This window comes from Spermophilus citellus (genome assembly GCF_964194105.1).
Source record: "Spermophilus citellus genome assembly, chromosome: 2".
NCBI lineage: Eukaryota > Metazoa > Chordata > Mammalia > Rodentia > Sciuridae > Spermophilus > Spermophilus citellus.
The window spans coordinates 26471464-26498950 of record NC_138183.1 but is presented as its reverse complement, the minus strand read 5'-3'; the positions used below and the strand labels follow the sequence as shown (position 1 = coordinate 26498950).

Here is a 27487-nt window from a genome sequence, read left to right as displayed (position 1 = left end):
AAGTTCTGTTTACTCCATCTTCTCCATGACTTTGCCTCCAATGAGTAATTTGAAGGGGCTGAGAGGTGAAGGGGTGTTCAAGAACAGGTGTCGACTGTCCCTGAAGTTCATGCCTACCCATGGTTGAGTGTTTCATGTTAATAAAGAGGGAACATCACCCATAGGTCCTGAAATTAGCAAGTGTTAAATGTTATGCAATTATTAGGGGGAAACAAGATAATCTAGTCAGTGGGCTTAATTAGGTTGTGATTGCCCGATTGCTGCTTCATGATAATTATATTCATAACCCCGTTTCTAGACGTCAACTACAATTATCAAAATTGACCCTAGTGCAGGTAAATGTTAGTGATCTTATTTGAAGCAGCTCTGAAACCGTGAACATCTGATGTTTCCAAAGTGCTCTTGCCTGTTTCTTCTTCCCCTCTGGCCACCTTCCCATGATCTTGTCCTTACCTTGGTAGGAAGATCTGTGGCAGTGTTATCTGTGACCATGCGTGAACTGTCTACCTCTTGTTGGTTTCAGCAGAAACATAGATTCTTAAGTTTTAGGCTTCAAGTATGCACCGAAAAAGCATTAGTACATTAGCAGATAAAAATCTTGAAGCATAAGAATCCAAAATTGTCTAGCTTTTTTCCTCAGCACATGGAGCTTTTCCAGTAGTTTTATTGTGATTCATTTGAATCGATCTTTTTACTTTATAAGGTATAATCTTAAAGTGAAAAAAAGAATCATTTGTGTTTAAGATAGTGGCTTATAAACATGATCATTAAGGGTCTGAGAACTGTGAAGTGAGAACTTTCTGTATTACCCCCAGATTGATGAAATGTATTCACAGCCTCTTCTAGCACAAAGAGAACAGGTCATTGCTTGGGATGTTGTTTACTGTTGTCTTCAATGGAGGCAGCGATTTCTAGGAAATATAGACAACAACCTGTGTCAGAAGTGGATGTGTCAGTGTGACACTGGGAATCGTTGGCTGTCATTTGGCTGCCTTCCCTCTTGGATGTGCAATTATATAGGAAAATAATGCACTTAAAATTTACACACCCTAGCAAACTTTAGGGTAGTTGATCTGTCTGAAGAACAACTAGGAATTCAGGTGTGTGTGTGTGTGTGTGTGTGTGTGCGTGTGTGTGTGAAGAGAGGTTATCTCTGGGCACTCGTTTTTTTGTTTTTTGCTAGAACATCAAGAGTGCAGATTTCTACTTGTAGTTGTCTCTTTGAATTTCTGGGTATAAATGTAGTCTATGTTGGGGTCTTCATTAAGAGAGTGGGCCAAGGGTTGGCCCTTCCTAGCTGTGTGGCCCTGTATAAGTCACTTAATTTCTTTGTCCCCATGATTTCCTACCCAATAAAATGTGAATGATAGTAATATAACTCTATAGAAATGAAAGGGTTACAAAATGTTGTGTGTTTAAGGGTCCTGGTTTATAATGGACACTCAAAATGATAGTTTCTTTTTCCTCACTGATGGAGAAACTGAGGAAGAGACCTTTCTCCAGGACTTTGACACATTCATCCACAGTTAGTATTATTAATTATTTTGGCCTTGTTCTTGAACTCAGTTTTTGAATTCTGCCAGTTGGAGTGCCTGCCTTTACTGATGAGCAGTCTTTGCTGCTGTTGCCCATCACAGATAGATGTGGCTACAGCCTGAGCTGCTGTTCTATTTGATTGTGGACCCAGCAGTGTTCACTAGGAATTTGTAAACGACCTGAGAATGGTGCTGTTTCCCTCTTGGAAAATTGCATTTACATGCTAACAATGTTGCCTATCCACACCTTGCAGAGATATTCCCTGGAGTGTTGTAGGGGAACAATTTTTAATAAATGTGAAGTTCTTTGAGCTTTTTGGAAGAAAGATGTTATTACTGTTCTTATTGTTTGGTATCATTCTGGAAAAGAAATGATTTGTCTAAGAACAGTATTTTTTTATTGCAAGGAAAATCCTGGTTGTGTTTTATATAAAAGTTGGATACCTCTGTTGCTTCACTCATATAAGGTATTTCTGAGCCAGTTTGAGGATTGTCCTGGACCCTTGCTTAGAAATGCTTTGGTTTTCTTTGTGTAGATATATATTTTAACAGTCTATGTTCACTTGGTCTTACTAACACACTGTAATATCAGATGCACTGAGATCTCAGGACTAAAGAGGCTAATTTTAGAATGTCTTAAGGGTAGATGGTATTTCAAATGTAGAGAATGTGGAATGGTGTTGGTAGGACCTAACAGGACTTACTTTACCTTGTTGGCTTTGGCTAAAGAACATTAATTGGTGGTTTCATTGGTGGCAGAATGATGGTGATGGGTATGTTGATTAAAAAGATGAAGAACATGTAAGTGATTCTTTGGTAAAAATGCTACTTATTTTTCACCTTTAAAAGCAAATCACCCATGAAGTGGTGGTGTTATTGCTTAACATTTTGGAAATTTTCAGATATATTAAGGTGTCAGTAGAATTTTTTTTTTTAATGAAAACTTTACAGTTATCATTTAAAAATTATGTCCAGAGCTGTTTGAGGAGGAGAGAAAAACTGCCCATGCAACTGGGTGGACCCCAAATGAAAAGAGTGGAGATGTAGCCATGGGTGTGGTAGCAATTATTATAACACAGAATGCCCTCAATATAATGAGAAATATGAGATGAAACAGTAGAACCAGAAGCCTGGAGTAGCTAGGACATCTTTTTTTTTTTTTAATTTAAATTTGTTATATATGACAGCAGAATGCATTACAATTCATATTACACATATAGAGCACAGTTTTTCATATCTCTGGTTGCACACCCTAGGACATCTTAAGGTCTTCCACTTGAGCCTTTAGGTTAGGGACTTCACCTTCATATATGTTCAATTCTTTACCTGTGGTAAGATTGTTTCTTACCTGTGACCACAGAGAAAATCAGTTGGCTTTGGAGTCAGAATTAAATTCACACCCTTACCTCCCACTTACCTCCCAGCTCTGTGAACTTGGGTTAAGCTCCTAATTGCTCCTAGTGGCTAGTTTCCTATCTTTAGAATGGAATTCTTTCTGGAGGAGGCTAAGAGGCTAATACATGTAAAACACCCAGCACCCAGCCAGGTGCCCACTAAATAGCCACCTCTGGTTCATTTGCAATGATGAATTAGTGGCCACCCAATGCCTCTGGTGCAGATGGCTTGCTCCTTGCCATTCATCTGATGCCTGGTTTTGCATGCCTAGTTAGCAGTTGTGGCTTGATGATAGAGTTGGAAAGCATTTAATGTCTTCATTGTCATAAGATGTATTTTATGGATGCTGTTATAGTTAAGAAATATGTGCCTGCTCATCTATTCATTCATTATACAGTTTTGAGCACCTTTGGAGGACAGGCACACCTGCAGTGTGTGCCTAGGTGGTCAAATGCAGGGGAAGTGGGATCTCTCTACCAGAGTTGTGTTAGGCTCTTTGTTTTGGTAATTGAAGTGATTATGATGGAGATGGATGTCCTCACCCACATTAAAATAGCCTGGAGTCAGGGGAGTGGTGAACAGATTCCTGTTTAGATGCATTCATTTCTGCATCTTTGTGTGTATGTATTTAGGTTATAATTTGCTAACCATGTAGTCTGTGCTGCTGTGGTTCGTAATCTGGCAGATATTTTAAATATTTACTCCAAAATATCTTGTTCTCTGTTGGTGTGAAGTAGAGTTTCCAGTTATTTTTAGGTCATTTTCATCTTAGCAACCCTGTTGGAGATGAACCAGACACGCTGCTGTAAACTGTCCCCACATTTGGATAGAATTTAATAAAGTAAAGTTTAATGGTTTGGTCCCAAGAGGCAAACAGACCATCTGGTTAGCAGAAGGTTAGGTCAAGTATTGCATGGCTGCTAAGAGGGCCACAAACCAGCCCCGACGCACTGGTAATGTGTCCAGTTGCTGAATGCATTAAGCATTGAAATGGTGCTCTCAGGTCTGCCGAGCCAGCAGTTCTGTTACCACCGCTGTGACGCAGGAGATAATTCAGCTGGGCAAGCGGCAGCATGGGGGTGGATCTACAGTACAGGATGTGTAATGTCAACATGAAGGATTGGAGCTGGCAGAAGGAAGGGAAGCAGTCATTTCATGCCAATGCAGGAAGCCTAGAGAGATGCTTTCCACCCCCCTTGCCTCTTGTCCTCTTCTGGAGCTTTCACATTATGTGTTAAATGATTACCTTGTGCATGGTCCATGGCAAAACTTCAGCTGATTTTCTGCCTCTTTTGGAACCTGTCAGCATAAACAGAGTAAACCACATTCCACACACTTGTAGGGCGGGCAGAGGGAAGAGTCTGCTGCACAGACTGGGAGGAGGAGTAAGGGCTTCATTAGGCAGGAACATCTTTGTGCTTGAGATGGAATCCCATTGTATGTCCCTTTGTGCTCAGCTTTGAGACCGGCCATCCATTCACAGGCTGCAATCATCTCAGAACATTGGGCTGCAGCTGTAGTTGGTAAGAAGCTGCGGAATGGTTCCCGTGATTCTGCAGAAGCTTAGCAATTACATAATTGCTATGTAACTGGAGAGAGCCATCAGGGTTGTCTAGTTCTCCTGGAAAGAAAGCTTCTACAATTTGAGGGGTAGATTGTTTTCCTTTGTTAAACCCGAAAGCTGATGAGCAAGTACAACGAGCCACCAGGCTGAAACAGGTCTTCTCACTGGCTTGAGCGGGAAGAAGTTGGCAAGTACACTTAGCTCCACACTCTGCAGGCTTCGTGGTGGTATCAAGGGGAGAGAGAGCAACCCACAGAATCTCGGAATACCAACTGAACACAATATTTGATTGTTTCTAATATCAGAGACTGTGTTCTGTATGCAGTCAAAGCGTGGAGTCTTCCAGAGCTTCCCTAGGAATGGGACCAGCGAGTTGTCTGTAATCATCAAGTGCCCTCGGCATTTCTGCTGTCTGCTAGGAAGACTTTCGCATTCTCTCTTGAATGATTACGTGCTTCTGAGGCTGCTCAGTGGAAGCTCTACAGAGCCTGACCACCGTGAGATGTTCCTGAGCGCTCACATCTTCTCAGCATCAATCCCTGGTGCAGCCCCATCAGTCCAGGGCCTGGAGCCGACTGCACAGTCTGTCTGGGAGGACCTCACAGCGCAGGAATGAATTCCTTCTTTCAGCTGCTTCACCACTTGTTTTCCATAGCTGAGAAAACTTTGAGGTGGAGTTGGTCAAATGTAGGTGCGAGGGTTCCATTAAACCTGTGAGAGGTCCAGGCTCCGATTCATCTGAAGGAAAACAGTCGTCTAAAATTAGCCACATCTCCTAACCCCAGTGTGGACTCTGTGTTTGTTTATGTTAAGTAGCTCTGCATTTCAGCAATCCCACCTTTCTTGCGTGGGTTTTGTGGAGCTGCTGGAATAGAAAGAGTGGTTGTCGGGGTACATTTTTATTAATGGCAAAAGATGGGCCTTTCATAACTGTGGTACTTACCTGTGCTTCTCTATTTAAATGTGTCAGTAGTCAGAACTTCAGACTGATGGGGAAAAAAAAAAAGCATTTGGATTCCTTTGTGAGTTAAAAAGGAATGCCCAGTGGGCAGAGTGGAGGATGTGGATGCCAGGATGGTTTGGGTCCACAGATTCTTAGACCTTTAACCTTTAGACCTCCTTGGTTTAACTCTGAGGTTGATGGATGCAACTAGTTTAAGAATTTTGATTCCTATGAAGCAATATTGGCAGGTTTTCAAGAAGCAGCCTATCTCAGCACTGAGCTTTTATTTCATAGCAAGCTGGAGGGGTATAGGATCAGCTATGGTGACCCTTTCCTGCATCATTCCAGGCAGGCCTTGGCATGCTTCTGCAGATGAATAAGGATGAGAGCAATTGGCACGAGGACCCACTGACTTCATCTTGCTCTCTATCTTAAGAGTTTGAACTGGCCTGACCTATGCCATCGGCAGTGTGTGCACTCTGAGAACCACTAGACCATCTTTCAAGGGTCTTGGAGATTATGATGTGAGCAGTGTGCACTCATATGAGGGGGGAACCCATGACTCCCTCGCATGAGGGAGGCCAGGAGTAAGGGAATCCTTTGCTATCAGTGTTGGTAGGCCAGTGAAGGCCTTGCAGCAGGGGCTGTTGAACATGGTGCAAGGATCCTAGACCTCAGAGCTATTGAGTAGCTGAGTGACCTTGAGAGAAGCATGTAATCTCTGATCCTAGTTTCCTTATCTGGGAAAAGAAATCTGCTTTGTAAGGTTCTTGTGGGGAATAAATGAGATCATGAATATAAATCTCTGTTTCAGAGCCTGACATATAGTGGGCATATAAAAAATACTAATTCCCTTTCCTCTCATCCTTATGGTTTTATAAAATTATGGGCAGAGCACCGTTAAACAGTGACTTTCTGATCTGGGGGTCAGAATACCCTTGAGGTTTTCGTGATATCCCCAGTAGGGGACTCTTTGAAGCTTGCACCGTTGGGATTGACAAATGTTTTCGTTTCTCGGCTATTGGGGCTGAGCAGTATCTTTTATTATATAGTGACTTCTAAAAGCCGGTGTGTCCCTCTGTGAAACGTGGCTCCAAAATCTGGTAAAGGAGAAAAAAAGTACCTTAACCTCTGTTTGCACTATCTTGAACATTCTGTAATAGATTATTTATTAAATTCCTTAGATGAAGTTCTGTTTTTTTTTTTTTGTTTTGACTATTGCTACACAACCAACTCCTTTAAAAGAAAACCTGAAATTTTCCAAGAATAGCACAGAAGTAAGACATGTAGTTTTCCAAAATTCAAAAGACGTAACAATTTTAATGTCTCTGAGAGTTCTCTTTTTCTTTGACCTCTAGCTCAGTGTACTAACTTCTAGTATGTTGGTGCTCAATGAAAACCTGATGGCTGTTTTCAGAGAAGAAGACCTTAGCCAGTTAAAATTTGGCCAAATGAACTTTGAAGGCCAACCACTGGTTTGTTTCATGTCAGTTACTGAACAGACATGAGACTGGAAGCCACAGAAAGGTAGGCCCAGGGTCCCCCTGTTCACCTGTATCTTGTGCCTTGTATAGTGTCTAGAAAAGATGTCACAAAAGGCATATGTTGGTTCAGTAAACCAAACCTAGCATTTTTTAAAAGGTGACATTGCTTCTAAATATCTCTTTCCTAAATATACCTAGATTTCTGAAACAAAATGAGCAGTGATTGCTACTCCAAACATCATTAGACAAACACTCTTAATTGTTGGTGGGTGAATATTTGGCCCTGATTGTAATTTAAAGATGAGAGTTTAATGTTAAGTTTCCATTCAAAGGAAACTGCCCAGCTCTACAAGTCCATATTACATACATTTTGGTAGTAAGAATGTCCAGATGGCAATCTAGGTTGAAGAAGCCATGCAGAGTTGGGTTGTTGGTAATTTTGGAAGGATTTTAATTTGAGAATGACAGTTTACTATTATGATCCTCATTGACACTTCCGTGCATTTTAAAGGTGGACTTTGTAGAATTGAGTCTGAAACATTGGAGATTCAAACCCAAGAATAGTCAATGATTCAAGGCTGTTGTTCATGGAGGAAACACATTTATAGCTTTATATGAAACTAAGAGTGAATTGGACCTATTAAGTCCAAGCGGATTATGGCATATATTTCATAGAGTAAATTGGTGATATGGAAGCCTCGAGGAATATAGAGAAAAATGTTATGGAAAGAAAAGATGAGGATGCAGTGTTTCCTATCAATGTAACAGAATTGGAAGAATGAAGCCTTAGAACCAGGATAATAGTCAATGTTCTTTGAGGACAGTCAGGCGGATTCAGAAAACATCCTTCTTCACCTTTGACTTTTTAGTTCTTGAACATTTCAATTGAATGATTTAGACCATTGAAAGTCTAGTATGTGCAGAATCCTTCTAGGTATTAGGTGACCTTGCAGCATTAAAGAAACCCATGGATCCTGTTAGTTCCAACCTCACTGAAGGACATATTCTGAAGAGCCAGCTCATTAAGCAAGCTTTTGAAGGGTGTGCGCTGCAGAGCAGTTTCCTGTTATTTGGTTAATGGTTGACCTAGTTCTATTGCCATATGCTTCCTGGAACGCATTCTAATATAAAGTATGTGTTAAAGCAAGACTAGGATAATAGCAGGAAAGTCAAAGCCTTTCTGAAGCAGAGACCATATTAATGCTGGCCCAGTGAAGGCAGAATAGTGTATGGATGGAAAAATGAAAAGACTTTGCTCCTCATGGCCATGTTTCCTAGTTTTGATTTTAATCCTCATGTTTCATCCCAGTTCATTCTGAGGAGTTGAGTCTTCCCAGAATCCCTTGCACACAGGCCTGTACCATGAATTCATTTATGGTGCACGGGAGGCCGAGTTTGGTGTTCAACACCCCAAGTAAAATTTTCATTGCAAGGAAGGATTAGATTAGATGTGGCTAATGGCAGGTGGTTGTGTTTTTGTATTATTATTTTTATATTGTATGCAAGGGATTAGTAAATCTTTTTGTCTGCAGTTTGGATGGAGTCCAGAGCTAAGACTGAGGCTCCTTTGACTTATTTATCATTTCACCTGGAATCAGCAGCTTTGGCTCGTTCATTTAGATGGATGGGAAGCCCACACAAGTCATAGGGGCTGGTGAGCAAACTTTGCACCAGACACACAGTGTTTGTTTTAGCAGCTTCAGAATGTGAAGAATCTGTGGGTCTAGCCTGCTAATTGCTGGATATTTGGGTGGCAGTGGAGGAAGTTGTTCTGTTCTCTTCATTGCTCATAAAAAAAGTGTTTGAGGAACCTCAAGTGTTTGTGTGGCGGCAGGGGGGTGGACATCCCCTTTTAAAAATGACTGTAAAACTGTGGTATGGGCAGTGATTTCTAAACCTGGTTGATCTTCCAGAATTAATTCTGAGAACTTAGAAACAAAAAGGGATTTATTAAAAATGGACTTTTAAGTTCCACCACAGGAGAGGGATTCCTTAGGTTTAGGGTGGGAGCTTAGAAGGTGTGTTTTCAGAAGCCAGATGTAGGAGCCACTGGCCTTGAGTACAGTGTCATTAAGCAAGGGAGGAAGAAGCAGCCCCATGCAGGAAGGAGGAAAGGGAAGAGTTGCTGTCAGAACTTGATATTTGTAGCTGGTAATAATTGGAGCTACGGAATAGGCTTTCCTCTTTTCTTCCCCAGGAATTTAGTACCTTTAGGGCACCTTAAGGGTACTGTATACTGAGTGATTTAAATTTGGGAAATGTCATCTCAGTGGCAGGCTACTTACTGTGCTCCACTACCACTACCCCCATCCTTCTCTGCCCTGTCCCTTGTCTCCTACAGTAGAGGCAATGTCAGCAGAATATCTGTCACTCATCAATTAGATTGGATGCAATTTTTTTTTCAAATTAATACATTTGACAAAAATAAAGGGAAGTTGTATTATGTCGGCTTCTAAATATAAAGAAATTGCTACTGACCCCAAGTAAAAAAATTTTTTTTTTCTATTAATGATAAGGAGATGCACTTGTTGACCAGGCTCACTCCATATGGCTTCCTGCATGGCCTGGTTTGAAGCTGTTGCCTCTGATATTAGGCCATTGCTAACTGACCTATTTTTTAATCAGAGGGACCATCGCTACAGGATCAACACTAGCCAGGGACTAATAAATATGCTTGGTAGGTAGTTGTGTTGGTTAGTGCACTGAATGGCCATCTGAACCAGCTCAGTAGAACTTTCCCCAGAGGTTAAGAAGTAACTTGGAAAGATGAAGATTTCAGCTTCAAAGCAGTAGTTGTGGTCAACATACCTTTCTAGGATGTGTTCTGCATTAATCTCAACAAAAAGGAAAATGACCCTGTTGCAACATTGAACAGGTCAGACACTTTGACTTCCTGAGAAAAGGCAGGGAATTGTTTCTATATTATTACCTATCCCTGAAATAACTACCACTACTGCCATAAACCACCCTTCTGGCACCGCAGAGAGTGTCTATAGAGTACACATTAGTAAGAGAATTTGATCTTTCTCCTCATTTTATTTCAACTGTAAAGGTCTCACCAGGCAAGAAGGTTATTTTAGAAGTGAAAGAGGAAAAGTGAATGAGTAGAAAGAATAAAGCAAGTTGAGGAAATTTGTCTGATTGCCGGTAATTTTTTAGTAACAGAAAACAGTGATCATGGCCCAAGAACTCATGCTCATGTCCTTGGCATGCTTAGAAGCTCCAAGAAGGGAGTATAGTCTCTTTAAAGTTATTTTAAGGAGTTGGACACTACCTACTAGGCTCTAACGCTTACCCAAGTTAAGAGGTTGAAGTGCCTCCAAGGCTTTAAGTAGCAGCTGACCATGTGGTCTTGTTAACTCTGAGATGTTGCTGAGTGACTCAGAGCACTGTGGCGAACGATTCTGTCCTGTTCCAGCTGCCCCAGCAGAAATCAGCATTAGGTCACTGTTTGGGCAGATGGTGCAGAGCCCATGCCACCATCAGGACTTTCTAAAGGACAACCTGAAATCACTGTCCTGCACATGGGATGACGTGGAGGACCTGCCTGCTGCCTAAGTGTCCGTTTCTTACCTCCACCTTATCCCCTGTCCTCACACAAACCACTTGAAGAGGATGTTCTCATAATCATTTGCTCTTTGGATCTTTTCTCATCTGGATAGACGGAGGCTTTTGTTTTCTGCAGAAAAAGGTAAAGTGTGCTCAAGGTAGCCTAAAGTGTGTAACGCAAGAGGTAACTAGTACCCAAGAGGTGGGTTTGCTGACCTTAGCATGATGGAGGTAGCAGCTGCCTAGTGACTCATGAGCACTACTGGTTGAGTGAAAAATGGGGTGCGGGTGGGGTGGTCAGAAGGTGGTTGGGATTGTTGCCTCACTAGACCACTCTCTAAACTTTCTCTGTCTTTTCATGACTCCAACATGTTTATGTAAATCCAAAATTATTTTGAAGCTTGAAGTGTCTTTCTGTTCAGTCGTGTGAATGTGCTGCCTATTTTGAAAGTTGATAATGACTCAAGGGTATCCAGCTCTCAGGATTCAAGCCACTGCATGTTGGCAATGATACTGGATCCTGGTTTTAAAAATAAAATGCCGGGATGCCGCCTCGAGGATCCAGACATAGACTGTGAGCACATTCTAAATCTTGATCCCCAAATACACAGCAGTGTCAGCTACAGAAAAAATGGAAGGGAGACATAGGGTCTGGAAGGAAAGGCGTTACTGTCCTCTGCAAAGTCAGTCTTTATGGGCCCTTGAAATCCTCCCACCCAACCCCTTCGTTCTGCAGCTCTGCAAAGGCTTAAGTGATTTGTCCAAAGTCCATAATGTAGGAAGTGAGTTAGGGAAACCTGAAATGGAATCCCAGCTTCCTGCCTTGGTGATCCATGCTTATTCCACTACAGCCGTGTTGGCAGATCGATTCTATTTTTTGTGCCAATTTTGATTGATTGGTGGAGACTGCCTGGAGCTCCACTTTGAGGATTCTGGGCCTTGTCTAGGCTTGTTGGAAGAGAGTGTGGAGATCAAGCAGAGAAGCCTACAGTAGGCGGGAGAGGGTAAGTGACAGGCGATGGCACTTCCCCATACTTGCTGTCCCTTACAATTATGTGATTTAAAATCACAGATTTACTCCCTACCCAAGCACTTTCTTACTTAGTGTTCATGAAGACATCCTCTCCCCAAACGGTTTCAAATAAAGTCATGAGGCAGAGAGAATCTCTTTCAGAATAGCTTAGCCAGGTGACTTCTCCAGGGCAACTGGGTGTTAAGTAGTGGTTTGGACCAGTGTTGGGGTTCTAGCCTGGGCTTTGTTGGGGAGCCTGAAGAGCTCTCTGTGCACTGTTGCTGAGGGTCCCACCTGTCCCTGTTGCACATGCCATTCCTGCTGAGTTGTCCACTTTGCTTTTCACCACCTGCACCCCTGTCTCCACAGATGGACTAAGAAGAGGTTCACAGAGGTCAGAATTGCTCAGGGGAACACAGGGCCACACTGGAACCCTGGTGCCCTGATTATCACCAATCCAAGGCATTTCCCGAGCGGTTCCCTATCTGTGACCATGATTGTGAAACTAGAAACAACACTGGAGGTTATTAAATCTCCTTTTATATCCAGGGAAATTGAAACCAAGAACATTTAAGGGATTTGCCCAAGGTGACTAAGTTGTTAGGTTTCACAAAACACTCTCTGGATCTTGCCAAGCCCATATTGTACATTTTTTCCCCCCTCTTTCCTTTCTCTCTTTTCCTTATTTATTGTGATGAGACAGATGAACTGTTGCTCATCAAGAAATTCACAGGGAGTATGATTGCCTTACAACATATTGGGATTTATAGATTTCATACTGTCAGAACGATGCAACTGTCACTGAGGAGAACTTTTTGGGTTATTCTTAACATAGTTTAGTAAATTTAGAAGGAAAATCTTTGGTTATAAATTTTCTTGTAACATGACCCTCACAAGGTGTTAAGTGTAATTTTGGAACCCTTTCTGTTTCCAGAGATGAGCTGTTGCGACAATAAACGTAGAGGGTGAATGTGCTAGACTGGTCTGTGAATTTGCCTAGCGCAATGATAGGTACCTCATAGTTGGGTAAATGGGGACTTCATGTGTCTTTGGGGATAGAAGCACCTTCCCCCAGAACTCTGTCGTGCCTATCTTCTCATATGAACTCACAATATTCTGCCCTGAGGAGGGTTTGTGTTTAGCATGGAGGAAGCTATGTTTCACAGGTAGAGCAATCTGCTAATGTCTAATTTGAGATGAGTGCTATTGATAACAACAGAAAAAGCCACTGTCATTTCCCATTCAGATGCCTCCATTTGTCCCTCTTGACTGTCTGGTCTGGAGAACAGAATTGGGGCTCTTTTTTTTTTTTTTTTTTTTTTTTTTTGCCATCCTGAGCTCTAGACAGCTCCCCTTAGACAAAGTGCTATGTTTCTTTGCAATGGCTGCTTCCTGTCTATGGTTTTCCCCCACCTTATTAGTCAACAAGGAGGGAGAGTTACCTGGATTTCTTTTTCTTAATTATTAAATTATGTATTCTAATTTGTTGTCCATGATGGCATGCTACACACATAGAAGACAATTTTTCAAGTCACTGATGGTACACAAAGTATTTTCACACCATTCGTGTCTTCATACATGTACTTAGGGTAATGATGTCTAACTCATACCTGGATTTCTAAGTGATCTTGGTCAAGAGAGTGTGAATCAGGCTCTTAGAAAGTAGGCGAGGGGGGCCACCTTGGAGCTGGTGCTCTCTAATGAAACACTGCCTTTTGATAGTGCCTCCAATTACAAAATCATCAATAAAAAAAAAAAATGTTTCCCTTGTTCCTTCTGGAAACTCCGTCTAACCATGAGCCTTTGTTTTGGACAAAACTGGGTACAAACCATTCTTAATTCCTTTTCCTCCTAGTCAGTTGTTGCAGCAGAATGATCCCCTCTCACTTTAACAAAAAGATTCTCTTTCTAGCTTAAAATATTCCGGATATGCTTTAACTTGCCTTGGGGTCATAGCACTTGTCTTCCAGGACTGATGAGTCTTGTCAGTTGCCCCAGGGTGAGAACTTTAATAAGCAAATTGCACACACCTGGTTTTGCAAAATATTGGCCTAATGGGGCACCTAGGTGGAAGACGGGCACATCCATTACCTGTGTACACACCCTTTCTCCCCACCCCTTTTTAAAGGGAGGCCTCAGAAATTGCTGCCCTCCCCATTTAGCTTGTAAAACTTTCCTGTCTCCTTGCTCCCCTATGCTCTGATGGCTCAGAGGGTTGTGATCATTAACGAGCTCAGGTTGTTGCTGTCGCTGCTGCTGTCTTTTAGATTTGAAAGCAATGCCAGTGATGGGATGTGGTGAATGTGCTGGGGAGTCTGGTTAAAAGCGAACAGGGCTGGAGAACTCTCTTTGTCAGACTGTGCATTCCCCTGCCCTTCCTTCTCTTTGATTTGTGGCTACCACTGGTGTTTATACAACTTGCTCAGGTTCTTCTTGGTTTAAGAAAAAAAAATAACCTTTTTCCCTGTTATTGAATGCAGGACACCAGGGTTATTTGTATTTTTACTTCTATTCATTCATTCAACCATTTATTGAGGGATTGGAATTTGAAACTAGGTCCTTGTGCATGCTAGGCAAATGTTCTGCCACTGAGCTACAGCCCAAGCCTTCCCAAACGTTTATTGAGCATTTGACTACTTCTGAGGCTTTGTGCTAAATTTGGCTTTGGGAATGAAAGACCTAGACCCCACTTTCCAGAAGCTCGTAATTTAACATTGACCTTGGCATATGTCAGCAAGTGTAACCTATCCCCATACCTGGAAGTGCTGTGTTGTAATGCATTTCCTTTGGCTTCTGTGCTCTCTCTGATTGCTCAAGATCAGCTACCTCTCCACCCTCCCCCACCAAAGCTATTGGGATGTCTTTCTTGTCACCTGGTTTTTCCAGACGTGATGATTTATCTAGGTGATCAGGATATAGGATGGCCACCTTAAGAAGCTGAAGGCCACCTTGACACATATGCATATCCAGGCCAATTAATGGGTTGTGTTTGATGCTCAGGAATGTTTCATGCTTGCAACTAGAGCTTGATTCCACATTGATCTCAGATTCCATCTATCATCCTGCTAACATGCCCACAGGATTCCTGGACTGGACTTTTCTCCATTGGTTAACTCCTGTGTCCCCTTGGATGATATTCTGCCTGAAAGTTTATAAATTTTGGTGATAGAATTTAGCCCCTCCCCCCCTTTGGCTATTTATTTATTTATTTATTTATTTATGGTACCAGGGATTGAACTCAAAGGCATTTAATCCCTGAGCCACATCCCCAGACTTTTTAAATTTTTTTTATTTTGAGACAGGGTCTCACTAAGTTGCTTAGGGCCTCGCTAAATTGCTGAGGCTGGCTTTGAACTTGTGATCCTCCTGCCTCAGCTTCCTGACCTTCTGGGATTATAGGCGTGTGCCACCATGCCCAGCTAGAATTTAGTTGTTTTGGCAATAAATAGTTATAGGCTCTCTAGGTCTTGACTAAGTTATGTGTGACTTCACTCTCCAAATCCGTTGTCAGCCTACCATTTGTTCATGGACGGACCTCCAGTTATAAACCCAGCAACACCTGAAGTACCCTTGCCAGGGACACTGGTTTGATGTTTCCCAGACATCTTTAGAAAAACTCCTTCCTGTCCTCCTAGAGTTCTTTTGGGCATATACAAAGTCAACACAGAAAGTATCTCACCCACCTCTCTGCAGTCCTTTATGCCCACAGCTGTAGTTTTTACATTTGTATCCTGGAGCGGGGCTTACATCCATTTACGGTGAGGAATACTTGAGTCGGATCCCCACTCATACCGATGCACTTAGGCATAGCAGGGAGGAACATCAGGTTAGCCCACTGTGGCGAGGTCAGAGGGCATATGCTATGATAAGGAAATCTAGAGGTCATTCCCTGTCTTGGTCTTCTGCACTGAAGCTCATGTCACTTGCATCATGCTGTGACATGAAACAATACTGCTTCGGAGGGAGTGCCTGAGGGACTCCAGTTGTTCATTACCCTGAGATTACTGCCTTCTCTTGCCTGGAAACTTGCCAGCCATGGTGAACAAAGAGGTGACCCAAGTAACTTTCTCACTTTCATTCTTGAGGACTAAATGGCATCCTTAATATCTGATGGTTTCCTCTGTACCCCTGTGGTTAAGTAGAATGTAAAGACAGGCTTTCTTATTTCTTTTTTCTTTTCTTTTTGTGTTGTTTTTTTTTTTTTTTGAAAAAAAATGTTTTTAATGAAGAATATGGTTAATACAGGAAATCAAGAAGATTTTTAGCCAATTTTGTGAGAATTGGTAAAAAGTCAAAGGTGGGACAGAAAATACATCTGGCTGAAGAGATGATGATTGATTTCTAGGAAGCGGGAGATTGTTGGGTATACTCACAGTATTGAAGAAGAGTTCTTCCTGGAATAAAAGTACAAAAAAAAAAAAAAAAAAAAAAAGAAGGCAAAGAGGAAAATGCATTTTCCCTACTCCACACACCATGAGGCTCATGCTCTGGTCACTAGAAATTCTGAACATTTCTTGAATTCTCAGACTTTCTTGATTTTCAAAATCTAACACTTAATTCCAAAATAATCTTTATCCATCTCTGTGCCCCCCCTCCCTCAGTTATCTGTGTCCCCTGAAAGTTTGAAAACAAGTGACTTTTTTCTCATCTCTGTTGGTGGACACACACAGTGGGCCTTTCGCCTTCTCTGTGGAAAGAATGGAAACATAGCAAGCAGCCAGAGGACCTCCATACAGACTGACATTCCTTGCTTCTGCTTTTGAAGTTAAGATGGTCACGGGAGAGAAAAATATTTTCGGTTCCAAGCCTAAGAAAAGGACATTCCTTTTAGTCTTGGCGCTCTTGTTTTTCATGGTGTTGATTTATTTTAGAATCATCCTCAGTCCCATTAATAAATCACATCTGAAAATCAAATCACTTTTGCAAGTTCTTCCCCTCTCCATGCCCTTGATTATAGAAAAGGTGGCGTTTCCTCAGATTCCTCTGAAGTAGCTTAGGGTATATTTTCCTGGCATTTTCCCTCTTCTGGATGGATTCCCATTGTTGATCAAGCACATTCAAGAAAGTTTTCCAAAGAGTCCTGGGAGACCCATCCATGCATTCTGTTCTGTTAAACAAAGCAAAAATTAAAAAAAAAAAATACACAAAAAAGAAGTTTAGCTTTTCACCTTGCTGTGGAGAAGGAAATCTCAGAGGGATCATTTTCCTTTCAGGAAAATTGGGGTTTTTAGGTTAAATTTCACATTATACAAATCCCCTTATGACTGAGAACCTATGCAATCAACCATGTGTCTTCAAAATGTATTTCTCTGTTGAAAGAAAAGGGAGTTCCATTTGAGGTGGTTGATTAAGACATGAAGACAAGGTCTGAAATTGGTGGTGGCCCAAGGTCACTGGTAGAACTAATGGGCCATTTGAAAATTATTAGCAGCTGGTTTAATAGAGTTTTAATAACTACAGCTGCGTCAGAGAATCCAAGCACAAGGCATCCAGAATGTTCCCCTTGAGGTCCTTTTCCCCTTGTTCCCTGATAATCCTGGCATCCTTTGAACAAAGGTGCAACTTGGATTGAAGATTAGGTAGCAGAATACATGAGCATGTAACACAAGCTTTATTAGCTTCAGGTTCTTGACCTTAAAAAAAAAATTCTGGTAGCATTAAACCTCACCCACCACCTTGTGTACTTCCCTGTGTCCCAACTAGTAACACTACAACCTAGATGTCTTACAATGTTGGAGAATTTCCGTGGCTTCTCTTTCTTTTCACCTAAGTTTTAATCATATCTAAGGATTTGTGAGGTTTAATTTGCCATACTCTGAGGCTGTGGAGAAAAAGACAACTGGAAGAAATACCAATCAAGTCAAGTTTCTGATTTCATACCATATAATAGAAGAGTAATTTGCTTAGATCTTTACCTTCATATCTGGAGGTGCGAGTGAGCGCGCGCACACACGCAAACACGCACACGCAGGCATATATAAATAATTTTTGGTCTGCAAAGAAATAGGCCTGTTTCCTTCATCTGTCATCTGTACCTTGCTAACCCAGAGGCTTGACAAGGAGGAGAAATGCGGAGAGCATTCCACCGTTAATGGATTCCACAGCCATGAGTCACCCTGGCCTCAGGCTTCTCCCCTTGGCCTCATCCTATTCCTGCTCTCAAAGTCAGAGGTCTGGATCTCCAGTTACTGACTTTTTGAAAGTGAGAAAGAAGGGGGAAGATGACACAGGTGACATAAAGCAAGAATCTTCTTGTATATTTCTAAGCAAATTCCTAAAATACACTATCAAAGCATAAAAGTAATAGAGGTCAGGTTTAGAGAAATCCACACCTTACATTGATTTGCAAAGCACTTTATCAACTAAACCAGCGACTTTCTGTATGCATTCTATAAATTTATGCTCCTCAACAACCCCAAGAAGTGGAATCATCTCTGTGACCCACAGAGATCAAGCCACTTCCCCCAAATCATGGCTGGTTCTGTGCCAGGACAGACACCCAAACCTTGTCTTCTGAGCAGCCCTTTCCAGTACACCACGGATGACTCACCTACAAATGACAAATGCTTCGTAGGCTTTTCAAGGAAGTTGAGGATATTCAGGGGACATCCTCTGACCTTGTGAGGATGTATCATCATGGAAGGAAATCACCATGGTCTTCATTAGAATCGTCCTTGGAGCTAGTGCTCAGATGGCTTGCAATGGCTGTGTAGAAAGGACTTTCTCGTGATGTCTAAGGATGTAAAGGTTTGCAAAGATAACCATTGCGCAATGCAATCGTGAACAGTCCTGTCAATTGTTTCCTTGTGCTGTTACTTCAGATGTAACTCATCCCCAGACTAATAGGTTTAAAGCACCAGGTTTAAACCAGGTTTAAAGCTCTGATGGAGAAGGGCAAGGGGCCGTGCTAGTGGTACTCAGGAGGGGGCAGAAACTGTATTTTCTAACTGTATGTTTAATCTTCACCATGTTGTGCGGTGGATCCAATTTTATTGTTTTTCCTGTTTAGCATATGAGAAATGTTATTCCTATTTAGCCTAATAGAGAACACAGGCTTAGTCGGGTTGAGTGGCTTGCACATGCTTGCAGATGTGCGTAGTGTCAAGACAGGGCTGTGAATGCAGGTCAGTTGGGCTTTCCATTGTGCAGTGCTCTTTGAGATGATTAAGAAACCTACTACTGTTATTTCTGGAGGACCAAAAAAGTCCTGAAAACAGAGGTTAAGATTATTGGTGAGACTGTGTGCCAAAATAGTTTTCATGTATTAAGTTTAATCTTTACTTTGATCCTATGAAATAGTAACCATTTTTTAACCACTTTACAGGGGAGGGAGTGGAAGCATGGAAAGGTTATACATTTAACCAAGATGGCACAATTGTTTTGTGGTAAAGACTGGATTTACTCTCAGGCAGGTGAGCTCTGTTATGGTTTGGATGTGGTGTCCCCCAAAAGCTCACGTATGTGACAGTGCAAGAAGGTTCAGAGGAGAAATGATTGGGTTGTTAGAGTCTTAACCCAATCAGTGATTTAATCCCCCGGGGTAAGGATTAATTGAGTGGCAGCCGGAAGCAGTAGGGTGTGGTCAGAGGAGGCGGGGAATTAGGTCTGACTCAGGGGTATATATATTTGTATCTGGCAAGTGGAGACCTCTCTCTCTGCACCTGGGTGTGAGCTGCTTCTGCCACACGCTTCGCCATGATGTTCAGCCTCATCTCAAGCCCCGAGAAATGAAGCTGGCTTTCTAGGGACTAAGATCTGAAACCGTGAGCCCTCAAATAAATTTTTCCTTCTCTATAGTTGTTCTGGTAGGATCCTTGAGTCACAGCTCCCAAAAAGCTGGCTAAAACAGGCTCCAAGCCCATTCTCTTGACTGCCTTGTTGTTAGGCAGCCCAAGTGCCCACGTGCCAAATTCAACACAGCCTTCATTGGTTGAACGTGTTTTCCCACCTGGTCCACTCTGGGGTTGGTGTATTCTGAAAATGATCTGTTTCACAGTGGTGGGTAATTGAGGCATTGTGCTTTGAGAAGGACCTTTTCTCTCAAAAGAAAGAGAAGATGTAAAGATATGACTTCAATTGTTCTGTAAGTCAATATGCAGACTTCTTTTTTGAATGAGAGGGATCCCTAACTTGTTGGTCTTTATCTTAGAAAATGTAAAGGTATTACAGGGCTATAAGCACATCACCAGATGGGATTAGGTTGGCGTTTTAAATCCTTCACTCCAGATGTTCAGCTGCCTTAGGTGGCTACCTCAAGGTCACAGCCAGTGAAAACTCTTGGACAGTCCTTTGTTCAAGGGATCCTTCAAGGTTGTCAAGGTTTATGCTAACACCAGAGCCCTGCACCTCAAGTGGCTTTTGAGTACTTGAAATGTGCCTAGTCCATATAGATAATGTTGTTCTCATTCTAAAATACATTGAATTTTCAAACTTCTTAGAAAAAGAATGAAAAATATCTTACAAAATGAGTTTTTATATCGATTGTTCAAATTATATTTTTGGATATATTAGGCAAGATACATTATTGGAAATACCTACAACCTGTTCCTGGCTGCTAGAAAATTTAAAATCACATATATGGCTGACGTTATATTTCTGTCTGACAGTGCTGATCTGGGTAATTTCCTTGATATCTAGTTAAATAGAAAATACATGGGAATGCAATTATCACGGGCTAAGCACCATCACTGAGCACCATCTGCTTCAACTATTCCAACCTAAGGAATTATTGCTACTTAGGTGATATTCTACACCTTTGTTGGCAGTGTTCTTTTTAAAATACAGTTAAGAGTTTTTTGTTTTTTTTTTAAGTTTTCATCTATCACCATAGAATAGACTGCTTTTAACATAGGTTTAAAAATCAAACTTAGACCACATTGCTTTAGTTCCTCTGGATGAGTCAGACAGAGTATTGAGCTGGTTATTAGATGGAGTTCATTGCGAGGGAACGTCTGTTCTTTCTTCCAGTATCCTGGAGGTTTAACCCTCCTCTTCACCCCCAGCTGTGTTCCTGGCCAAGGCCTATAGCCTCTCATCCCTGGACACCTTCTGGGTTGCTGTATTAGTTGCCTGTGTCCCAGAGCCCTCCCTGCCCCTAGAAGCCCTTCACAGTGCTGCCAAAATAATCTTCAGAAGGACACAGCTTTCATTATACCACATTCCCCTGATTAAGGATGATAAAAGTTCCAGGTTGCTCTCCAGATGAAGAGAGGGAGGGGAGAATTTGACATTGGAAACTCCCTAGATGTTATCTTCTTTAAGGCCTTTGAGTTGGATATTTTCTAGTCCCATTCTATGGGTCTGGAAGGAGTTTGTATCTTGCCTGAGGTCAGGTGGTAAACTGCTGGAGCTGGATCTAATCTTTAGGGTGATGTCCTCTTAGCTCTCTTTGCTAAAACTTAGGCCTGGTTGCCTAACTTTCAAGAACATTCATTACCAAACCCACACTGTCTTATCTTAAATCACGTCCTTTCTTTTCCCACCTGCTTTGGTCATCATAGCTCTCTCCACCTGTGCCCTCAGAAACTCCACCATAACAATCATCATAGATGGTTTGGGATTCTTTATTGGCTAATTTTTTGATGCAGTCTTGTCTAACTATATTTTAACTTCAAAGAGAAAGGCCATCCCACTTGTCCCCCTCAGAGTGTTTTGTTTATCTCCCACGTCTGGTGGGCACTCAAATGTCCAGTAAGTACATGGTGCTGGCACATGGCAACTGCCCATAAATATTTTGTCTCAATTGAAAAGTTGTTTTTGTTGTTGTTGTTTGTTTTTTAACTGAGGCAAGTCAGTGATTTCCTTTATCCCTAGTCTAAATATGAGATGGAGTGGATTCTTGGCATTGACAAGAAACTTCTAAGTCAGACTTTACCTCATTGAGTCTTGGATTCCTCACCTAATCTCAGGATCTTGATTGTGGGATGAGGGCGACATAGCTGGTATCCCATATATGTCTGGAGGGTAATGGAGCATATTGATTCTTGCATTTCCTGCAGAGACATTTAAGGCACTTCTTTCTGTTTGGGGGTTAAGGTTAAATATATGCCCCCATGAGGACAGTGCCTGTACCCTCTATAGCGCTTCACGGAACAAAACTGAACATTAGATGGAATGGTCAGTGGGTTGAGGGATTGATTGAAGTTTGTCTTCAGATAAGTGTTCCTGCTGAACCTTCTTTGTCTAGTGGGACATCCCTGCTGCTGTCTGAAGTTTATGACAATCACAAGCAAGTCGTTGACATTTGGTCCGTTTGTTCCTAGGCAGTTAGTGTTCTGTGGTCTGTCTTGGCTGTTGCTGCCTCTTGTTCACTTGCCCACAATAACGTGTGGACTCGTATTCATTATTTAAACACCAAAGTGATCACGCCCACATGTTCCCTAAAATGTGGGCTGACTTGTTGGCCATCCACTTGTAGACTTGGGGATTTTTTTAAGAGACAATTGAGCTTCTCTGATTTCTCTGAAAACACTTAAACTTTAAAAATAATTTCCAGTTTGTAAAACCCACATACTTATAAAAAAATATACAAACATTATAGAGGCTGGATTTCAGACAAAGTAGAAGTTCTTTTCAACTCCACGTTCAATGACGACTTCGGTCTTCATGGTTTGGGGCATACAGCTTCCAGTTGTTTTCCTGTATTTAGATAATAGCATTTTATCACCATTTGATCAGACTCTGCACTCTGTTTTGCACTTAAGAGTTTCCCCAGGAGAAGGCTGGGTTTTGGTACGCAGGCACGGGAGCTGGATGTTTGAGGCTCTTTGTGGTGACAGGAGAATTTCGTCCATACTGTGTTGAATTTTGGCCATCTGTGACCTCGTTCTCTTTAATATGTGGCTCTTTAAAGACTTATTTTTTTAAGTAAATCCATAGAAATAAACTGTTTGGAGACCAGTTCGTTCCTTTCAATACTGATATTTCTCACCTTCAAAATACACCAGTCTTCTGGAATGCAGTAGTGTTTTATGAGTGTAAGTTGCATTTCATAAAGACACTCTTTGTCTGAAATGTCATTGTCACAGGCAGCAACAGCCTAAGGAGCATGGTAATGCGTACAAGGATATGAGTACAGGAGGACGAAGGCAGAACATACCATTAAGTGCCCAACCGCTAAACCTGCCTGGAATCCTTAGGATGGCATTGGGATGAAGGGAGATGACCTGTGCTTGAGAACAGAGAGGACAAGTCCTGCAGAAGGGCCCCGCTCATCTGCCCTGGAATAGCCTCCAGCCACAAGCCAGGCCTCTGCTTTGTGGCCAGATGGGACTGAGGCTAAAGCCTTTTTCTAATTCTGATCCTCAGCGTCTCCACCAGCCCCCGCTCTGCGCCTCTCCTCCACATACACGCAAACACATCAGCCCATCAATTCAGCAGTATTATTAATGTTTGATTCTTTATTTCCTCAGTGCTAAGACATTTCCCCCTACATTCATACATTTCTTAAAAGGGAGACTTGTTAAAATCAAAGTTGATATTGAGTGTGCATGAAGTTTACCCTTCAATCTATTATTAAACTGGATCTTATAATAAACTTGTTTCCAAATGGTGGAAGAACAACATATAGGTTCTGGACTCTGGCTACAGCTGGGGTTGAACAGTGTACAGTCTCAGCTTCAAGGACCTAATAATGCAGTGTGGGAGATAAGCAGGTAGTGCTGTGTGAATAATGCTTGGGAAGTTCAGAGGCACTTAGGAGATGTCTCAGTTCAGCCTTGGGGTGCAGGCAAGGCTTGGTAGAGAAGGTGGTACTCAACTGGGGATACTTTTGCCTCACCAGGGGGCATTTTGCAATACCTTTGGAGAAACCAGTTAAGACACTGTTGGGCTATCACTGCTGTGGTCAGGGGAAGATGCTACTGGCATCTAGTGGGTGGCCAAGGACTGGAATGAGGCTAAAGTATCCTACAGTGCCCAGGACAGTCCCCAAAGCAAATAGTTATCTGGCTCCAAATGTCAGTGGTGCTGAGGATGAGAAACACTGGTCTAAATTGAGACTGAAGGGTGAATGCTCATTGATAGTGCTGGGGGAGTGGGTAAGGATGAAGGGAGTTATAGGATTCCAGGGAAAATGTGGGCTATAGTGAAGAATGGCACGTAAATAGTGGCTAAGTAAGGTTTCAAAGTAAAAGTTTCCTATAATTGGTTTTTAAGAAGTTTGTTTCTGACTTTGGCGAATTTGTTTTAGCAGAATTTGTTTTAATTACAAAAGGCAAGATGTGAAGGATCCAGAAAGGAAGGCGTTTCAGTGAAGGCAGTTTGCGTAAAAGAGGAATTTATGATAATTGTATGTGCCAGAAAGTATGGCAAATGTTGCTGTATGTTCATTATCCAGAGTATTCCATACAACAACCCTGTGGAATATGGGTTACTTTGCATAGATGAGGAAATAGAGGCTTAGAGAACTTAAATAGTTTGGCAAGGGTTCATATAGCTCATAAGTCATGGAGTTGGAATTCAACCCAAGGTATTTTTGACTCCACCTGTACCTGTATTGCAGAAAAGAAGATAGTCCAGAGAGGCTCGTGTGTGTGTGTGTGTGTGTGTGTGTGTGTGTGTGTGTGTGTGTGTGTGTTCCTGGATGGAGCAGAGTTTAAGGTGGGAATGACTTAAGTAGCCAAAGAGAAATTGAAAATACAGAAGGGATAACGATAAGGTGGGCTCCCTAGTACAGAACTGGATCAAGAGCCCAATTTAAAGCCTCAGACTTAGATGCTGGTAGGTAGGAGTATGCCTTCCATTATGAGAGATGGTCTACAAGAGGGAAATGATAGGTACCTGTGGAGATGAGGAACGGAACACCAGACAGTAAGTGAAACCTCTTAGACCCAACAGAAAATGGGTGACAGTTAACTATGTGAATGTCAGATTACTAAGTAGAGGTGAAACTGAATCTGTGGAGGTACCTATCTAAGGATGTACAAAGAAAATTTGGTAGAAAGCACTCATTGAAGATGGGTCTAGGGTTGAGATTTTTTTCAAATGGTCTGAGGGAAAATTAATAGGTTGAGTTTCATAATATGAACTCATTGAGTTCATAATATGAACTCAGATTTCCTTCCACTTGCTTTAGTTCCTTTAAGGAGAACTTAGAATGTAGCTTTTCTTTCCATAGAAATTTAGAGACTCTTAAATGTAGGAGTAGAGCAACTTACTGATTGAGAATTATTGATAGACAGTGATAGGGTTTGGATGTGAGGTTTCCCCTAAAGGCTCACATTTGAGACAATGCAAGAAGGTTCAGAGGAGAAATGATTGGGTTGTAAGAGTCTTAACCCAATCAGTGATTTAATCCCCTGGTAGGGATTAACAGTGGTAACTGAAGTGGTAGGGTGTGGCTGGAGGAGGTGGGAATTGGGTATGTGTTTGTATCTGTTGAGTAGAGTCTCTCTGCTTCCTGATCACCATGATGTGAGCTGCTTTCCTCCACCACCCTCTCCTGCCATGTTGTTCAGCTTCACCTTGAACCCCAAGGAATGGAGCCTGCTGTCTATGGATGGAGACCTCTGAAACTGTGAGCCCTTAAAAAAAAAAAAAAAAAACACCTTTCCTCCTCTATAATTGTGCTGGTTGGGTCTTTAAGTCACAACAGTGAGAAAGCTGACTAGAACAGACATATATAATCAATTAAATATTATCTTCATTAACTTACGGGTAGACAGATATAATCAATTAAATATTGTCTTCATGAAGTTAGGGCTGGAGTCTTAAAATCAGTGGATATAGATCATCTGAGATCATTTACTTAAGAACACCAAAAGGAATGTCATGGTATGCAGAACAGTCAGAATTCTTTGTGACCTGAAGTGAGGAAGTAAAATTCATTGATGACCAGTCTCTTGTCAAATCACTCTTGTCCAATCAAGTTGCTTTTTACTTGGTGATTATTTTTAAATGTTAAAGTCGTAAAATCTTGTTGAAAAAATTTCAGATCATTGGGTAGAAGATTAGTCATTGATCTGTACCTATACCCAGATAATCTCTTTTCCAATACTTAACTTTTTTTTTCTTGTATAAATGCATTGGCTAGCATTTCTGCAATAATGCTAATAGTGATTATTCTCATCTGCTTTTTATTTTAGTTTTTCTAGTTTTATCATTATGATGCTTAGTTTATCTTAAATTTTCATCAAATGCTGTTCAGGCTCTTTGTTATTGATCCATTTTTTTTTCTTTTGATATCTCAATTTTCTTGTGTTGAAACTCTGCCCTCCTGCAGTAAGTCCACTTGAATGTGGAGTAATGTTCCTTTAATGAGCACCAGGATTTTATTTTGAATTTTTGCTTCAGAATTTATAAGTGACATTGGTGTTCTCCTCCTCATTCTCCTCCTCCTCCTCCTCTATTGTTTAGGAGTGATTGATATCTGTTATATTTTTTTGAAACATATTTGTAATAGTCTTATACTTTAGGCTAGACAGCTTAAAAAGCATCTGGTTGACTAATTCCTTGAAGTCTTTTAAAACTCTGTTGTGGTTAGGTTAGCTTTTTTCCCTAGTCTTCCTTTTTTTTTTTCTTTTTTTTCCTCTCCTTGGATTAATTTTGGCAATACGTGTTTCTGGACAATTATTCATTACATTAAAGCTTTGTAAATATTGCCACACTAGGTGTAGTAATTTAACAATATATCTCCTTTCTGTTTCATTTATGGATATTTTCTGCTTATTCTTAACTTTCTGTATTTGTGTCTTTCCTTTTTTCCTTAATTAAGCTAGCTAGTTATTTGTATTAGTTTACATAGTATTTTAAAAGATTACTATAATCTTTAAAATATAATGGTAGCTGAGTCAGTTTTGTTACTATTTGATATTTTGATTCCTGATTTTTTTAAATATTTTTTTTTAGTTGTAGTTGGACACAATACCTTTATTTTATTTATTTATTTTTTATGTGGTGCTGAGGATTGAACCCAGCACACTAGCGTTTGCTAGGCAAACGCTCTACCATTGATCCACAAGCCCAGCCCAATTCCTGATTTTTTTTTTTTAAATCGTTATTGTTGATACCAGGGATTGAACCCAGGGGCACTTAGGAATGTCAGGTATGCAGAATAGTCAGAATTCTTTGTGACCTGAAGTGAGGAAGTAAACTTCATTGATGACCAGTTTCTTGTCAAATCACTCTTGTCCAATCAAGTTGCTTTACACTTGGTGATTATTTTTAAATGTTAAAGTTGTAAACTCTTTTTTTTTTTTTTTATATTTTTATTTTTTAGTTTTCGGCGGACACAACATCTTTGTATGTAGTGCTGAGGATCGAACCCGGGCCGCACGCCTGCGCGCTACCGCTTGAGCCACATCCCCAGCTCAAAGTCGTAAAATCTTGTTGAAAAAATTTCAAATCATTAGGTAGAAGATTAGTCATTGATCTGTACCTATACTCAGATAATCTCTTTTCCAATACTTAACTTTTTTTTTTTTTTTTCTTGTATAAGTGCATTGGCCCACATCCACATAGTCTCACTAAGTTGCTTAGGGCCTTGCTAAGTTGCTGAGGCTGGCTTTGAATTCAAGATCCTCCTGCCTCACCTTCCCAAGACCCTGGGATTACAGGCATGGGTCACCATGTCCCCCTCTGATCATAATTAAATCCTCTTTTCTTTATACTTAAGTTAGATGTTTTGATTCACTTAATCATTTCTTGGTCATTCTTGATGAGTTATTATTTTTTGATTTACAATTTTCATAGAGCTATGAAATTTCCTCTAAGTACCACTTTTATCAAAAAAGTTACATTCTTTTGTAACTTTTATTTTCTTCTTCTTTTTATTTTTATTGGTATTGGAGAAGATTGAACCCAGGGGTGCTCTACCACTGGGCTGTATCCCCAGCCCTTCTTACTTTTGAGTCTCTCTCGAAGAGAATCCCAGGCTGACCTTGAACTTCATCCTCCTAACTCAGCCTCCTGTGCCATTGGGATTATAGGTGTGAACCACTGGGCTTGGCTAATATGTAATATTTTAAAAATTATGTTCTGCAATTGAATTTTTGTGATTATCGCAGA

The 27487-nt window shown here is 41.2% G+C and overlaps 1 protein-coding gene across 11 annotated transcripts in view; it reads left to right on the top strand.

Moving 5' to 3' along the window:
- Nucleotides 1-27487, top strand: part of ZNF462 (zinc finger protein 462) — a 142594-nt gene that overhangs the window by 19441 nt on the left and 95666 nt on the right. Inside the window, exon 1 of one of the 11 annotated variants that reach the window (XM_081282028.1) lies at nt 10302-10612. The exons of the other annotated variants lie outside the window; for them this stretch is intronic. The gene's annotated coding sequence lies outside the window, so the exon portion shown is untranslated. Of the gene's footprint in view, nt 1-10301; nt 10613-27487 lie in introns of those variants that run through there. 11 annotated transcript variants of the gene reach the window in all.